At 30.8% G+C, this 18,408-nt stretch overlaps 1 long non-coding RNA gene across 1 annotated transcript; it reads right to left on the reverse strand.

The window, feature by feature from the left end:
• Positions 1-6,247: 6,247 nt before the first annotated feature.
• LOC105317741 (uncharacterized) lies at positions 6,248-10,722 on the reverse strand. Its single transcript, XR_004596719.2, has 3 exons — positions 10,044-10,722; positions 8,679-8,909; positions 6,248-7,444 (listed from the first exon to the last, which is right to left on the reverse strand). It is a non-coding gene; the product is annotated as an uncharacterized lncRNA (long non-coding RNA).
• Between the last annotated feature and the right edge of the window lie 7,686 nt (positions 10,723-18,408).

Genomic DNA, 18,408 nt, shown 5'->3' on the forward strand with positions numbered 1-18,408 from the left:
CAAGGGCAGTGTTACAATAATAACTAGTCTGGCAATCTTGTTATTGCACATATCCTCTTCATATGGCGTAACAAAGTCATGCACTTATCAAGGGAAGCCCCAAGAGCATACTTCATCGACGTGAACTTAAAACTTCTTTATTTCATTATGGTCATAGATGCATGATCGCGTGTATCTGTAAAGCAATGCTTCAGATATTACTTTCCACTTAAACAATAATAAAAAAAAAATCAACGGATCAGTATTTTAATACGATTTTCAATCCAAATGTGAAAACGGACTTCGGAAAAGTTCATTTTTTCTCCTTTTTTCCTTATTTCTGTTCAACACTTCTTAAAAAGTGGAGGTTTTTTTTATATGTAAGTGTTATAAAGTGGCTGCCACAGCTGCCTCTTATGATTTACGACGTGCAAAGCGCCACTACAGATTTGTAACAGAATATACAAGCAAGATATTATGTTTGCTTATCTATTTCTTCCATAGAGTTTGGACAAAAAGAAAACCAAAAAAAAAAGTTATTATATTCAATTAATTTTCTTTTTTAATGATAAAGACATCCAATAGATACATGCATTTTTAATCTGCGATTTTAATTACTTTTAAAAGTCACTATTTGAAAGTAATAACAAGTATTAACCGCTGGGATTTTGATGTTATAAAAACAATGAAAACATTTGTAATGAAACAAATTTACTAATTTGCGTCCGTTTGTAGACACAGAGGTTGATGACTATGTTGAATTTAATCAGTTTTATCTTACTCAATTCGAAAGGCCAATATCAAAATACACATTGTGCTTGAATTCCTAGTGAAAAATATTTTACTAAACGCTCGGCCTTTGATGTAATGAACACAATGCAAATATCTAAAATAAAACAAATTGACTAGTTTCCGTCCGCTTGCAGAGACAAAGGTTAATGTTATAGTTGTAATATCATAATCAAAAATTAATCATCCTGATTATATATAAATATTCACATTGTTCCATTTCCGAAACACAAGCATTGTATTACATATTTTCCCATTGCTTTATTTCAGAAATTACAATTGTCAAAAGTAATTTTATTTACTTACATGTATAAGGAGGTTCATTAAACGTTTAACGAAATGATGACTCCCTTGTATAGTAGGCTCTTTTAAGATTCAGAGTGACATCCGAAACAAAACTTTTGGACGCAATGAAAATTTGATTTTTGAAGGAATTCTCGTTATCAAACATTTTTCTTATAATAAGAAGTAAATGACATTTTGACACAATAAAACAGGTCATATAACCAAATGATTCTATCAGTTTAATCAAATTTGACCTTCTCGTTTTTGCATAAAGGTCAGATCAAGGTCAAGGTCACTACCGTTTTTTTCAACTTAACGGATGATAAAAATGAATGTAGTTCTTTGCAGTCAAGAAGACATCTGTGTAAGATATAAAGATTCTTTACTTCAATAAAATGATAATTTATTAGAATGTCTATTAGCTTAAACTACTATACTGGAATAAATATTGAAACTGAAATTGATATTGCTTAGCCCGCATTTCCTCTAATTTTCTTAAATGTTGAAGATATTTTTATAATTTTCTTATGCTTCCAATAATAAAATATTTCTGATTTTTACTTATTATCAAGACTTTAAATGAATACAAAAACTGACAGAAAAGCTTATATATTGACCATCTAATAAGAGAGAAAAACTTATTTCCATACAAAGCAATGTATAGAATGGGCGCTTTAAAATGCTTATAAAAAGTAATTTGATAGGCAAATCTTATTTTAAAAACAAATTCTGAATCCCAAGTATCATATCATTAGTTTACATCAGTTAAAAAATCCAACATTAATGTTATTGTTTTTAAAAATGCTAAAACAGATTCATTTATCTGCAGCAATTCTGAATTGCGAAACATGTGATATTTTATTACGCCAATATTTCGCCAAAAATATAGTCCTTGTTAGATTCTAAACGTTGGTTTCTATTTCTATGCTAGACTGTAGGATAGTAAATAAGAAAGAAAAATATACCATTTCGATTTCCTTTTATAATAATTTAATTTTCAAATTTACGTTTGACAAGTCGAAAACCATAAATTGATAAAAGACTCCTTTCTTAATTATCAACGAGTTTTTCCTATGTATTTAGTTGTGATAATAAAATGAAGTACATGTTTGATGTAGTTGAATACTGCTATCGTACTAGTTGGGTTTTATTTGCTTTGTAAAGCATTTCCTTGCAAATGTAAGTCGAAAAAAGACAGTTGTTATGAAGTATGATTTGACAAGATTAGTCGGGTGCGGACCAGAGTAATATCAAAAGACTACATGTAATAGGATTATTGTGATAGCCATTCCCTTTATATTGTTTTATAAAAAAATGAATCTAAGACGATACTATCCAAAGATTTGTAAAACTGGGAAGGGGGGGGGTTGACCATATCAAATATAGTCTTTACTTGAATTTAGAGTTATTTATATGCTATAATTTTGGCCATTTTAAAATAAAGTCACTATTTTTACAAGGAGAGAGATTTACAATAATCATGATAACCGAATTCCTATTATCAGTAGCGTTAATAGTCGTAAATATATCGTCAAAAAAATAAATTACTAATAAAGAATTAATAAAATATCCATATACATATACTTTTCATTCTGCCCAAAATCAGAAAGACAAATTAAAGGGAAACAACTCTGATCAATTTTTCAATTTTAACATAAAAAAAAGTATCTTTCTTTTAGAATAAAATATTAAAATACACAATTATTAATCACACCAATTTATGGAATTGAATCGGGTTCAAAAAACTATTCAATAATCTTCTTTTCATGATGTTTATTGATCTGAATATGAAATATATATCAAAATAAATGTTCGTTACATATATATGTCCTATTCACAATATAAAACATTTAAATATTTACTACAACTATATATTATGCTGAATTTACCAAACTTTTCCATCAGATTTATCTACATCTGAAATAATGAAAAATGCACTTTTACCTATCCGACTTATCTGCATCTGATATATACTGTATATACAAAGTTATTTCTTCTAAATTTTTAATCCTGGTAATTCATATTATAAACTCAAATTTCTATAATGTAAATAAATGGTTAAAATAGAAATTTACATTGTCTGGATGTCTTCAGGTTTTCAGAACGAAATATTTAGCAAAATCATGAAACATAGACCTCTCTGTACAAATTCTAAGGGTGGTCTAGCTGAATACTGTTCACAAGACAATGAAAACTCTTCACCGATGAAACCAAAAAATTTTAAATACCAACCAATGAATATAAAATGTTGGAATGTGTGTTTCTGGAACTAAAGGATAAGGAGAACCCTAACTTAATACCTTGTTAGTAAAATAAAGAATTAGAAATTATTTCAATTTAATTTGAAAAACGTTTATTTATTTCCATTTGTGTTTTTTAATCTATTACTTTTTAATTAAAAACACATCTACTACTACGTAACAATACGTATGAAAAACGTCAAAGAGCATGCGACCCAATGTAAGATGGTAATTGCTGACAAGGTCGTTGTATAGACCATAGAATTTACGAAAAAGATTACTTCAATCGAGACTATTGGTGTTTTATCAACTTGTTAGTCAGTAGTTTTCCTTGCCCGCAGAAACTGTTCTATTTTTTTTTTTATTTAAAATCTTATTTTTTACAATATAATTTTAATATTATTATATCGTTATAATATTAGTTATTTTATCATGGGACTACCATGGCCATGTTTTGATATGGTATCATACTCGTATCATACAATCCACCGGAACATGCATTATCCATTATCAAGAATTTTAACTGTTTAGTATTTGCAATGTATTTGCCCACAACTGTCAGAATTGGAAATACATATATACATGTACTGTGGCTTAAAAGTGCCATAAAATAGTAATCAAGTTTTGTAGTTTCTATGACACGCTTCCCTTAATGAAAATAATTGCTTCACCACAAATAATTTCTTTACATCATTTGTCTGCATCAATTTACATTAGCATTTCAAAGAGAAGGACGTGATGGAATAAACTTTACTCTTTTCTGGGAAAACAAATAGTAAAACAAAGTTACAAAAAGAACCAAACTCATCTCATTTGCATCTCAGTACTTTCCAGACCAGTTCAAAAGTCCAAAATGTTGATTGTTATATTTTTTTTTAGATTAAAATAATACAAACATTTCCTCATTATCCTCTCCTGCCAAGATATATTATGATCACTGTCTCTTTTCAATGGAAAGAAAATTAAACCGTTGTGTAAAAAAATATTCTTTGCGTAAATATTTTCTTCCTATTCAATCAGCTTTAAAAATGCAATACATTTTTTGTAACAAGCATAAACTTTTTAGTGAGGAAATATCAAAGAAAAATAACTCTTAACATTCTAATCTACTTCCATAAATGAAAAAAAAATAATTATCCTGACTAAAAAATCACATCTTTATTACGTTTTTTGATATGATTTTACTATTTATGGCACTTTTTATAATGTTGATGTGTGTCTGATATTTCAAATTTTAAGCTGTGATAGTTAAGTATTGCCTTTTCTGTTCGCCGTGTGAAATTTCTACATATGATTTTTCGAAATAAAAATTATATATGAAAAAAACAAGCAGTACTTCATGCCTTTTATTTGGGTCTACAATCATGTCAAAGAACTGGGTACGCTAAGCATAACAAATCGGCCCTGTCGAAATGTGAAAAATCAAACACATGATATCTTTAATGTTCTTTTATGTTCGCAGGAATAATTCATGTAGGACACCCCCTGTATGAAAATAACTTCCGTTTGCTAAAATTCACGTGCGTTTTGGTAATTGTAAACTCCGAAACAGGACAATGTATACGGATTTTGTCAAACATATAAAATTTTGTAATGTTTGATCTGAAATTTCTACAAGGCCGCATTCGAGTACATACACCAAAATTTCAGAATAGCACAATATTAGACTGCTTATTAACATGAAAACGGAAAAAATTATGTACAAGACTGCGGCCACTTTCGTTTTTTAATTTTTTCTATTTTCAAGATGAACAAAAAAAAAATGGATGTTTTCATTGGTCAGCTAAGACGTAAGATGAGTTTCTTGATTATGACCATGCCTTAATAAATACTTACATGTAAAAATCGACTTATGTTGATAATAGAAAAATAAAACGGTTCCATGGAGAAATCGGAGTATTTTAATTAGTTTATTAGTCCTTAGACACAGTGTATTTGAATTACTCAAAATTTCATACCGTGAATTGCAGATAAAATGGTCAACGTTGTTTTTTTAGTAAAAACAACTATACAATACTGATTTCATGATGGATATAAGAAGAAATATCATTTTGAAAAACCTAAACATTTCTTATAATTTGCTATTTAATGAATATGAAGTAATCTGTGTGCCTTTGTACTCTATATAAATGACGTAGCAAGTGTAAACAAATGACGTCATAAAGAAGCTGAGAGAGAGACAGAGAGAGAGAGGAAAAAAGAGAGGTTGTACAGATACGTCGATAATAATCATTTAAACAAAATCATATATTGTGAAACTGATACAACGATATGTTAAAAAATTCATTATGTAAGTTATCTAAAAGACATATACACTATAGAGTTAACTATAATCAAAATTCCAAGAACTCTTATCAGTTTGCTGCATTTCTCAATAAACATGCATTTTTTTGGCAAAATGTATAGAACAATGAATTACAGACATGAGACAGCGCAAACTTTGACATTCTCCAATAAACATACATTATTTAGAGAAAATGTGCATGAAACAAACATTTTGGTATGACCCTTTTGACTGCCATGAAGATCTTATACAAATGGTTTCAAATTTTCTATGAATCGAATTATCATATTTTATAGATACTGTGTTAAAAATTTTGTTTACATTGTAAATGAACTTTCTCAATGTTTACACTAGATATATTAATTTTGGATTCATAACATTTTTTGAGTGCATTATCTAAATCATGTTCGGCACTTTTAAGTTGATACTAATCCTTTAAATCAATTTATATGGGAATAAACAATCAATACGATGTAAATCCTGATTTAAAAATAACGCCGTATTTAATTTAGCACAAAACAAGGAAAATTGAGCGATTGATTTCTAACAATGTATAAAGTTTTCTATCGGAAATGTATTATTGATTAATCTATATAAACTTAAGATTGACAAGAAACAGATAAACACAAGTGTCAAAAAATCAGCCGCAAAGCATATCATTTTTCTACACAATGGTTGTTCCCTTCAGAAATACGTAACTATATTGTAAACTTAAACAAGATTTACCCTTTTCCGCCCTATGCAATATGTTCCGAAAATCCTTGTGTTATGAATCCTCGGATTAGCAAAGGATTTGCTAAAAATTGAATACACGTCACGGTTGTTATTACACATCCCTTTTATTTTAATTATCGGCTATTATGAAAATAGAATTTGGTATGCATTGTTCAATTTTGATGTCCGAGTACGTCTTCAAAAGTTACGTCAACGTCAACTTGGTATACATACAGCTAAGGCAAAGACAGTGACAGGGAAATTTATAAGAGACAGGCATATACATGTAGACATGGAGCGATTGGTTACGATATTCATTAATCACCTGATATTTTTTATTCTTTGGTTATAACTTTTGTTCACATGAGTCACTCAAGTGACCTGTTGTTGTCTGTTTTTGTATCGTCGTTCATAGTACGTCCCTCATTGTTTGGCGGTCGTAAACGTTTGAGCATTTTTAGCTTATTCCTACAACGACTAAACTAATTTCAACCAAATTTGGTATATAAAGGTAAAGAGGAGTAAAAATTGTAAAATTGGAGATGTTTTATTGCCTTTGTTTAATATATAAACCTTTTGTTTTATTTGCTTATGTCAGAACATTCAAAGTGTTTAGGTTTTGATTTTTTTAATCTGTGATATCAGCTGTTGAACTTCGTATTTTTTTCTTTTGCCAAATATTGCATAAATCAAACACATTCGTCTGGATACCTCCTCTCAGATTTTTATATTAGAAAGTTCTTAATTTAATTATAAATTGAATATTTATCAGAGAAAATGCAAGACAGAGAACCATTTGAATCATTTCTCTATCGTCTAACCTGCAATTCTATGTGAAGTTTAACCTTGATAGGAATCAGGGAACAAAAACAGAACAATTTCAGTGATTAATGCGATTTTTTTTTCCCCAAAAATACAACAAAATGAAAAAGATAAGAATAAAAATTCTATTTCGTGTATATTTCCAGCTCTGCAATATTGAGGACATTCCTTGATCCATGGATAATTCTCAATCGAACATAGCGAGCATTAGTCGGGTCATCACATAAAATCTCCACCACCTCTTGCGTCATAGCTGGTCCTTTGTAAAATCCGCGTTGTATGTAAGAGCTGCTATTGGCCACTTCAACGGCAACGTCATGGAATCTCTCACCTGTATTTAATTTTTTTTAAGTTGGCTTTGATTTCAATAAAAGTACACAAATATCTTTTTTTTAAACTGGTCATAAAGGCATAAATGTAATTGCATTCCTAACAATTGTAACAAGTTTATTTCCTTCTTAAATTTGTTATTGTGTTTCCTTTATAGTTAGTTTCGTGGTTGTTATTTTCTTTTTAAAGGCATACTAGACTTTGACCCGTGCGTGCACGGATTGACATTGCATATCGGACATTTACGAAATAGGTACATCGACACACCTTATTATTGACATTTACATAACAAAGCTATAAGCCTACAATAATGCTATTAATTTCACTACACTTTCTTTAGTTTGAATAATCTGTGTCTCGGGGAAGGCCCTCACAACAATTTGAATGCCTCCCTAATACCCATAATGTAGCAGAAAATTGCAGAATCGCTCGGGAACGATTTTGGAGAAAGTTAATGAAGTTGCCTTGAAAATTACAATCAAATTCATCACAACAAACCTTTTTGAGACTGCAATTACCTTTCAACTAAAAAATTTAATCCATAGAATGGAAGAATTCAACACCTTTTCACCAACGTACACATTTTTCTTTGTACAACTGGGTCCGTAGGATATTATTCATTTTTACGATAAAACATATTCTATTATTACTCTCCTAACAAATATAATGTAACTTTTTTGCATGTGATCAAATATTTTTTGTCATCACAAAGACAAAAGTAAGTAATTAGTTGAAATGTATAATTGTTATTTTATACTTTCTGTCATAAGAAATCATTAATATATATGAACATATATATATAGCAAAAGTCCAATGAAAATTTACCCGTATTTGTATTATCATTTCTGAGTTTATTCATGCAGATGTGATATTGTGAGAACATAAACTAAAGATCCCGTTAGCGAGAATGTATTGCGCAAGCGCAAAATTGTAAAACCCAAACAATTTCCAGGATTTTTTGAGGAATTGTTGTTGATTATCAATTAGCAAAGCTTAACTGAGAAAAAACAAACAAACTGGAAATCTTCAAGTACCAATAATGTTTAAAACATATAAAATGGAAGACATTATTCTTTAGAGTTCTCGGTATTAAAGACCGAAAATTCGAGTCTTTTATTTTAATATAGTAGTATAGATTTATTAAATCACGATTTCAATATATACTATGCAGTATTTTGAGTTTAAAAATTGTTTGACTAAGTATTAAATCTAAATAAACCAAAGATGAAGTATACCTAGGCCGTCCATTCTAACATATATGCGTAGATATATAACTGTTGTTACATCTTTCAAGTCAACCATAATCCATGGGGATGTTTCATTTGCTGAATGAAATATCTTTATTCCTCCACTTTGGAAAATACTATCTGTGGCATATTTTGGTGACCAATCATGGTAAGCATTACCGTAAACTGAGGAACTTGTGATGGTCTTCTTGGGTGCTGAATTCTTCGTCGATTCGATCTCTTAATTACAATACGATAAAGACATCGTTAGTAAAATCAACAATGTAAAACAACAGACTGAATAAAATCAATGCTTTTCGAAGAAAAACACCTTCGTGTCATCTTTCAATTGACGTAGTTTATAAATGTCAGCCGTTATATACTCGAAAGAAAACTTTTGTCATTGATTGTTTATAAAGTTGAATACAGTAAAACTCGTTTAGTACGAGCATGGATGTAGCAAAATTTCGGATACAGCGTAGTTTTGTTTTGAGAACCAGGGAAAATTCTTATCAAATCTTTGCAAAATTTTACGGTTACAAAGAAATTCGGACATAAAGAATTTACGGATACAGCGAACTGATTTTGAAACCCGTAGAGGTGATTTGTAACAAAATTGAACACTTTTATAACGAATTTCTTTACAGTTCAAAGAGTTTGCATTACTATTTAACATAAAAGTTTGAATTAATTTATTTTGACATAAATTCTTCAATTCACAATCCTATAATTAAAGGTATCAAAAGAATGTTTTTTTCATTCTTACCTCGATTAGCAAAAATTGTAGTCTGGTGAAAAATACATATTAAAAGTGAATTCACTATATTTATAATTACGAAATCGTTATACGATGTAACGAGTTACGGATATAACGAAGGAAATCCATTAATTGGTAGATTTTGTTATCCAAAAGTTTACCGAGGAACTATAATTCGGATTTTCTTCAAAAAGCAAGAAACATCTTTTTATTTTTTGGCAACGAAAAAATATAAGAAATTTTATTCACGGTGATTAACATTTCACATATATTTTTCTATTGAATGATTTAAAAATTTGACAGTTCAGAAATATAAATAAATTTTGGAGAAAATTTGGCGAGGAAGTTAAAAAAGATAGTAAGTATAAGACTTTTATTTTTAAATATGGCCTGATGTCTAACACAGTGTTAGCAAACAAACTAACACCTTTAACTGCAAGTCCTACGTCATTTTATTGCTTCTAGGGGCGTTTTACTAATGGCGTTTAAAACGCATAGACTCTCATATAAAAATCAATTTAAATCGCATTAAACAATATGTTGTACATAAAAATATGTTTAATCAATGAAATTTTCAAATTATTTATCATACTTAGAAAAATCTAATAAAAACCTACCGTATTTACGCCACTCATTATTTCCATCGGACACACCAGTCCTAAAAATGAACGTACAATTCCATCGACAGTGGTTTTTATCCGCCTCAAAGAAAAAGGTAACATCATTTGTTTCTCGTCCAAGTGCCGCGCATGATAAAAAACTCGCAACTTTTTGTTCAGTACAAATTGCCAAAAAATCCGGATATGTTGTCCTCATTCGATACCATTGTTGTGCCATATTATTCACCAAGAGACAAATTAATAGGAAATTTGTCTTAATTCCTACCATTCTTCAGAAGTATAAAAATAACTATTACTACTTAAATGTTGGGGTTAAAGCTGAACACCGCTCGTAAATAGGCACCGTCATAGAGATACCTGGTATATAAACCCTTCGATTTCGTTACACCCGATTGCACACCTGAACCTCGTGGCCGACATGTAGTATTCCTTACGTGGTCTTTAGATTTTATGCATTTTTTTCTTATCTTATGTTCATTTTCTGTTCGTAAATAATGCATTTACCAATTTATTTGATGTTAGTATTCTCCTGGCTTCAAAAAGTGCGTAAAATTTGATAATTTCATCGCGACCGGGTAACACGGCGAGGCAAAATGTACGTCCACACAGGTGAGACCTCTACAGCGAAGTACTTCGAACTGTTTAGAGGTCTGTCCCTTATATAAGGGTTGTAGGGACAGCAGTAGTGATTAAAGAGAAATTTGGCGGACAGTGCCTATTTACGAGCGGTGTTCAGCTTTAATAATGCGTTGGTAATATAACGAACTCTTACAACACATCATATGTAAGGAAGTTTAATGATTAACTTTATCTGTTGAACAATCTAGAATATTGACTCCATTCTCTGTATTTATAAATTATGCATTATCTTTGATGATGCACTATATATGAAAGTACCATGGTTAATCTTTCATAATTCTATTTTCAATAAAACGTTAGATTTAAATTTCAGAATCAAGATTTTTAAATGAAAAAGACAGGGAAATACTTCATTTGGAATTGTTTAATACGAAATTTTAAATGTGGAAACTTTATAGTTAATTCTAAAATCCTGTCATATAAACGTGGTCGTTATTGATTTAAAATATTTGCGTTTGGGGCAGGTATTTGACCATAATGCTCATAATCCTTTCATATTATGATCAAAGATGATTACGTTTGTTAACCTACAGGTCACGGCCTTTTTTTTTGAGACCACGAAAGCTAATTTCTTTTAAGGGAAAAAATTGGGGGGAAAAAGACATCAAATATACTCGACAATATAATAACTTTAACCAAATGGGGAGCAATATAATAGATATACTAATTTCATTTTTTTATTTTCAAGACGGATAAAAGCTAGATTTTTGTTTTTCGGAAAACAGTTTTTTTGTTTTCTAAAAATGATGTGTTTTATTTAATTAGTTGAATTAACACTGTCGTTTTGAAAAAAAAAATGTCTAAATTGTTTTAAGGACGATATCTCAAATTCACGTCAATGGCCTATTTAACGTGGTGAATGATAAGATATGTGTTTTTATTTTTAAACAATTACATTGTGTGAATGAATTTGCCATTTATTGAACAATGTGAATAGGTTGGGTCATTTGACTTTGTTATTATTACTTATGTCCGATGATATATTTTCCCCAATAACAACAACAATCGTTTTCGTTTAAAAACCTGTAGATTCAATAAATAAAAGAATAATCCAATTGATGTATGGGCACAAAATGAATTGGCAATGCTAATGTGACGAAACAAAAACAACCTTTCATCACTTGTTTCCTTATAACAATTGTTAAGCAAACCAAAAGAAGTCGCTTGTTTTTTTTTTTTATCTAAAATCTGATTAATATAAATAATTCAAGGAAAAAGACAAACAAGAATAAAATAATAGAGAATAATACATCCTTTTTGTGATCGGCTTCGGCCGATCACTATTGTGTCCATATGAGGCAGCCGGCAAATGCTTCCATGTGCGCACACATTCCACTTGCATAAGTAGTTCTTATAAAAACTTGAAGTTTGGCTTAGTATTTATATAACATTTTACTCAGTTTTATTTCAATTCATTTACCTTAAGAGATGCAAACATACATGTAATACAGTTCGACCTGTTAATTCGAGAATGCACATTTTTGTCTCACGCGTAAGAATTTCGATCGAAAGTTTCATTCAGTAATGCAGTTGACCTCGATGAACTGACCTCAATCATAAGAAGATGCTCCATGAACTGACCTCGATCTATTGGTGTTGCATAATAGTAGCTAGGAAGACAGCTTGATTTATAAAGAAGGTTACGTTATAATGCGACCTCAATAGCAAGTTATGATAGCATTCAATGTTTTTCAGTCGCATTAAATTATTTTAATACAACTCTTTCTTTGTATACGTGTTAATGCTCTTTTCATGGGCGTCGGAACCGGGGGGGAGGGGGGGGGGGGGCTTTTTTTGCTAACCAATATGAACATAGCATCATAGAGGGTTCAGCCCCCCCCCCCCCCGTTTTCTCGCAGCAAAGATAAGATATTTGTTCCTAAATTTACCTTAAAAGATTGAGAAGTTGGAGTTATAGGCATATTAGAGCCCCCCCCCCCCCCCCCTTCCACGGATTACGAATTACATGATTCGGGGGGGGGGGGGGGGGCAATTTCTGGTAGGTAAGATTTTTTTGGGGGGGGAGTATAGAAGTATAGGTATACTCCACCCCCCCCCCCTCCCCACGGATTAAGATTTCCATGATTTTGGGAATTATCTTTTTACCCTCAATATTTCTGAAGATTAGTATAGCCCCCCCCCCCCCCTTTCAATTTGCTTCCGACGCCAGTGCTTTTAGATCCCTACTCAGTATTCTGAAGAAGATACATAAAATTAACATTTAATAATTACGTTAAAGATATAAAACTAGACAACGAGTTTACGAACGGCTTTCCCCAAATTTATTTCAAAATTAAATTTGTTGACAGTTTATAATGATGAAATTATGGTGTACAGATTCAAAATATTCTATATGTTTTAAAAATAAAGTACTTTTTAAATTATTTTACATCAAACTGATCATGTTGAATGCTTCTTGCTATCAATATATCATTATTGCCGATCATTCCTTTAAAAGGAATACTTGTTTCCATATTACACCCTGTATCAGCCCTAGACTTCAATATCAGCCAGAGGGTCGAAGGACCAAGGGTTGATATTGGTCAAGGGCCGATAGTATGTAGTATGGAAAGTGGTAAAAATTATTTCATTTATTACAAACTTTGTAATAACACATCGAAGACAGTTCCCATGTCTTAATTTGATGAAAACGTAGTAACGCGTGAATTACGTCAGAGAATGCTTTGTGACGTATGGATCATTGCCTTGAATTTTTACCTACATGTTATTTTAAGGTCAAGATCTAGAAAATGATTCCAGAGTGTATTTTTTGTGCTAGTACCATTACATGTATGACGTCATAATTGATTTGATGAATCTTTTCCCGTTTTTTACGGCTTTAAAGGAATTACGTAGAAAATAAAACAATATTTCGACATTCTATATTTAATCACGGGAAAATTAATCCCGGTACCTATATTCAATTTGACATCATTTGAAAGAGGAGATCAAGAGCTTGTTTAATGTAGTTTTTGGAGAGACTGAAGGCATTCTAAATTTATTCCATTAGTAAGAAATAGACAAAACTCCGATATTTGTTAGTTATATCCTTCATATTTCATGAAAATGGCTGTTTAAAAAATGATTTTTCATTGTGTTTACCAAAACCTCAGCTCCGATACACTCTATGAAACAAAGATATTGTAATGAAGCATCATTAAAAGAATTTATATCTTGAATTTCATAAACAGGTAGGCATCTTTTATTTACTAGATCTTGACTTTAAGTGGAAAAAATAAGAAAGGTTCCTAAGGGACTGCTATACTGATCCGTATCAGCCCTGCACATCAATATCTGCCCTGAAGAATCCGTTTCAACTTCTAGGCCTGCTGCAGGTATTATAATGTTTGCTGTATCGCATGTTATGCCATGTACATGTATTTATTACTGAGTATGTAATAAATAAGGGATATTTATATTTTGTGATTTTATATTTGCTTTATCCAACGAGTTAAAATGGAGTATATATTCGCGAGGCTTGCCGAGCGAATATAACCATTTCAACAGTTAACATGTTTTGGTCAGTTTTGAAAAGACAAAAACTACTTGTGATATCATAATACAATAATAAAATAAAAAATAAATGATTTTCATATGTGTAAAAGCTTTATTTTGTTTGACAAATCAATAATCACAATATAACATTTACGGCAAAATGACGGTTGCTCAAAATATGTAAGCCTTCTGTCTTGGGGATCCAAATGAGTGTCAGCTCAAACTTAGTGATGACAAGTACAGTATTTCTTTCTCAAGCGGTTTTATTAAAGCGTGATCGTATAGTTAAACAATTAAAAGCAGCCCGAATCAAGAGTCTAAGAATCTCTATAAGCGGAATCTATCTAACATCATTTCACCTGGGGTATATATAACATTTTTCTTATGATGGACAGTTCTGACTAGTTCGGCCCATTTACGACGATCATGAGTGAACATTTAGTGTTCAAATTTAAGATTAATATTTTATTTCTAAATAAAGTAACAAAACTGTCAAAACTGCCAATCAGAGAGTACGGATGCAGGATTTTAGTCTCCGAATCCTGAGTCTCGGAGTCCCCAACCTAGGTATGAGGCATCACTTACTCATAATACGTTCATTCATACATGGCATAAAAGGTTACAAAGGTTAATATATAGAATACACAATACATGACTCAGTACAGAGTACCAGAGCTATCGTTGCAGACACAGAATCGCCAAATATGACATTTATACACTCTTAATTGGGATATTATCATGCCCGTATTATTCACCTGGTTTCATAACATCATTTAGGAATACTACGCAGTGCTGCAAGAGTCACATAGTTCATTCTGTTAGTTATCATTAACACCATTCAGTGTGCAGTACCTAGGCACACATAAATATCATAGTGACCATTATGTAAAACTAGCAATTCAAGGTCATAGCATGGCTATATGTTTACATATGTGTTTTGATAACATATACTGTATAGAGGGTTTTTTTTTGCCCGGTGTAATTTTCGCCCTTCTACAGTTTTGTCTCGTCTTGAATTCAACCAGACTCAGTTCTGTTTAAAAAGAGATAATTTGAAATATCATAATGTGCCCAGTCTTAAGTTCTCCCGCTTACAACGAGAGCGAAGGGGGCGAAAATAAAACGGGAACCAATACTTCCATGTATACAGTATATTTAACTTAATTTGTGTATATTTCAAGTTCTGCAATATTGAAATAATTGTCAGTTCCTTTGATGATTCTCAGTCGAACATAACGAGCGATAGTCGGGTATTCACAGAGGATCTCCACTACCTCACTGGTCATCGCTGGTCCTTTGTAAAATCCGCGCTGTTCGTAGTTGCTACTGTTTGTCACTTCCACAGCAACGTCATGGAATCTTTTACCTTTTTAGAGTTTAGTAAAGAGTATTTGATTAAAAAATACCATGAACCAAGTCATAAAAAATAGACAGAACTTTAGGCAAAAGCTCTGAAACTTAAGGGAGTTCTAAACTAAATTCAATTGCTGAAATGAAAGCTCCGTTTGTTAAAACTATTTTAAAAGAAAAAAACATTATAAATCAGCTATTTATTTTGAAGTATTGTGTCACTGCTACGAATACAAATTCTTTATAAGCATATTTTTGAGAAACTTTGCTTAATTACATCAGCAAAAAAAGTTTCAATTTTGATAAACAATGTCTTTGTTGCCATTTCAAAACAATAACAGTATTTTTAAAAAATCACAATGGATTTTATGTAATTATATAAACTTTACGCCATCTGATCCCTGATTTACATCTTTATTTACCAAAGCATTAAGGCAAAGTACCAAATCATAAAATATGAAGAAAATCGATTCCTATGCGTGACGACCGAATTTTGATATTTACATAGATTTTATCTTTCATTGTCTGTATTACGTGTGATGTTTACCATCTTCTGTTTACTGCTCTATCAACGTACTGCACAGATATATGCTTTAATTTCCTTATTAAACGCGAATAATACATATTTACGTAAAATAGCTACAAGAATTTTTCGTGAATTTTTAAATCCAATTTTGATTTTTTCAGAAAGTTTTCAGCTATATGAAATCTTGAGAAAAACTGGTGCTCGTGATTTTATATTTTTGTGATTTTATGCAAACCATGGATTCCCGGAATTAAGTACTTGCGTGGAAAAAGAAAATCACAGTAGAGGTCCACAAACACAATACCAATACAAACAGTTACATGAAGTAATACTCTATTTTATCGACAGTAAGTTTTTCAATTGGACAATTCAATATTGAGAATAAAAAATATTGAAATAATCTGGTTAAAAAATAAATGCTTATTCTACGTGCATGCATTCCTACCTCCACTGTCCATTCTCATGAATACACGTAGAAAGAATACTGTCAATGATTCTAGCAAATCAACCTTGATCCATGGAGAATGTTCCTTTGCTGAATGAAGTATACTGATACCTCCACTTTGAAACAATCCATCTGTAGCATAGTGTGGAGACCATAATTCATAGGAGTTTGCTAAAACGGAGGAGACATTAGGCGCTTTTTGAAATGCTGCATTTTGTGTCCATTCCAACTCTGACAAAAGTAATTCAAAACCTTAAAAACCCTTAAGTGTCAAATTACACATATATTCAATACATTTAAAAGGCTATTGAATGCTGACAAATACGTTAGATAAATGCATGTGGCTATTAAAAATTGAATTACAAATGAATCAGTTGATAGTTTGGACTTATTTTATAGATATATGTTTGACAAAAAAATATGTTATATATTCATTCTCCCTCAGTTACTCATAAATAAGTATATTAGATTAAGTGAGAAATGGGCCACTTACTTATATTTATGTCTTTTTGGAATATCATAAAAACATTCGACTTTATACATGTAGTGAAACAAATATTTAAGAGCATAAAAATAGTTATGTGCAAAAGCAACTATTAAGCAACATCGAAAACGGAATATAGATAGCAGTACTGCTTATTTGTTATTCATTTGATAAAGTCAAAAGGTCTTAATGCAAGTTTATTTTTTAAGTTTAACAATTCCCAAAAAGTGATTCAAACTTTCAAAAGTGATCTTAAACTTTATGGAATAAGAAATCATTTCTTAAATATTATGAGGTGATGGTTTTGGTCGGCGTGTGATCAAATATATCATAAAGCCTCTCGGGCTTTATTGGTTCACACTCCGGCCAAAATTAATACCTAATAATACTGAAATAATGATTTCTTATTCCATAAAGTTTTAGCTATAGATTATTATCTTTACAGTCATACAGATAGATGAATTAACATTTATCTCAAATGAATGAACAAAGAATAATCTGTATTCATTTTAAAGCGGAATTTTTAACAATTTTGAATCAGGTAAAGTGCCTTGTCGTAATATTCAAAACCGAACCCTTACCGTATTTTCGCCATTCATAATTTTCATCAGTCACACTAGAATTGAAAATAAAGGTACAATTCCAGCGACAGTGATAAAAGCCTGTGTGGAAGAAAAATGTGGCATCCTTTGTAAGTAGGCCAAACGCAGCACAAAGTAACAAACTATCAACTTGTTGCTCAGAACAATTTGAAATAAAAATCGGATACTCAGTTCTTATCTTATATACTTGCTGGGCCATATTATTTCTTAAAATCCCCATACTCATAAAGACGATCTTTACAAAAATCATGTTTAAGGTTCTAATAGCCAGAAGACAATGTTTGGCATAAGGCGGCAACACTTACACTACACATATCATGAAATAGACTTTATAAATTATACATCATGTATTATATAATTCAGAAAATTGATTAAAAGCTTTTCAGCGTATCAAGAAATCACATCATTGTATGCAAAAAGATTCATTTTTACAAAGTACCGAATGAAGGAAAGAAAATAGAAAAAACCCATCATTTTTCAATAGCTGCGCACTTTTAGTTTTGTTGTTCAAAGAAGAACAAAAAATCGGATATTGTTGGATTTTTATCTTTAATATTCGAATAAAAGGCTGAAAAGTATATAGCAATCAAATTATTTGGGATTATACAAATTAAAAAAGTATTGGAATATTGGAAAAACAAATTTGAAATTTGAGGTTTAATATTGTTATCAACGTATTCATTAGTACATGTATTCTTTCTCTTTTTATATTCTATTTGCTTAAAAACTATAGTTTGAAAGGATGTATAGGAGAAAATGAATATAAATATATTACATTCACAGTGAAATAATGTTTTAAAGGTTTTTTTTTCTCTAAATTT

Source organism: Magallana gigas, chromosome 4 (assembly GCF_963853765.1).
Source record: "Magallana gigas chromosome 4, xbMagGiga1.1, whole genome shotgun sequence".
Classification (NCBI taxonomy): Eukaryota; Metazoa; Mollusca; class Bivalvia; order Ostreida; family Ostreidae; genus Magallana; species Magallana gigas.